We start from the raw sequence: 312 nt of genomic DNA, 5'->3' as shown, positions 1-312 counted from the left end.
TCCGCTCCTAGGTTACTCGGAAATATAGACTGCCGTGCTACTCATAAACCTTCTCAGTAGTTCAATTATTTGGTGAAAAAAAATACCATCAAAGCAACTTAAACTGTCCAAAGGACGGGTGCGCTTGCTAGTATACATTAAAACAAATAGTGATTCATTCCCCTAAAACCATTTCCTCCATGTTTTAAAGTGAAATAAACCATAATTTGTTTCAAATTTCGTGGTTGCTGTTCTCGTCTAAAGGAACGCATTCATGATAAATGAACATAAGATAAAAGCTGCGATATATTTGTTACTGGTGTAAACAGTTTG

This window comes from Octopus bimaculoides, chromosome 3 (genome assembly GCF_001194135.2).
Source record: "Octopus bimaculoides isolate UCB-OBI-ISO-001 chromosome 3, ASM119413v2, whole genome shotgun sequence".
Taxonomy (NCBI): domain Eukaryota; kingdom Metazoa; phylum Mollusca; class Cephalopoda; order Octopoda; family Octopodidae; genus Octopus; species Octopus bimaculoides.
This window is presented reverse-complemented; position numbering follows the sequence as displayed.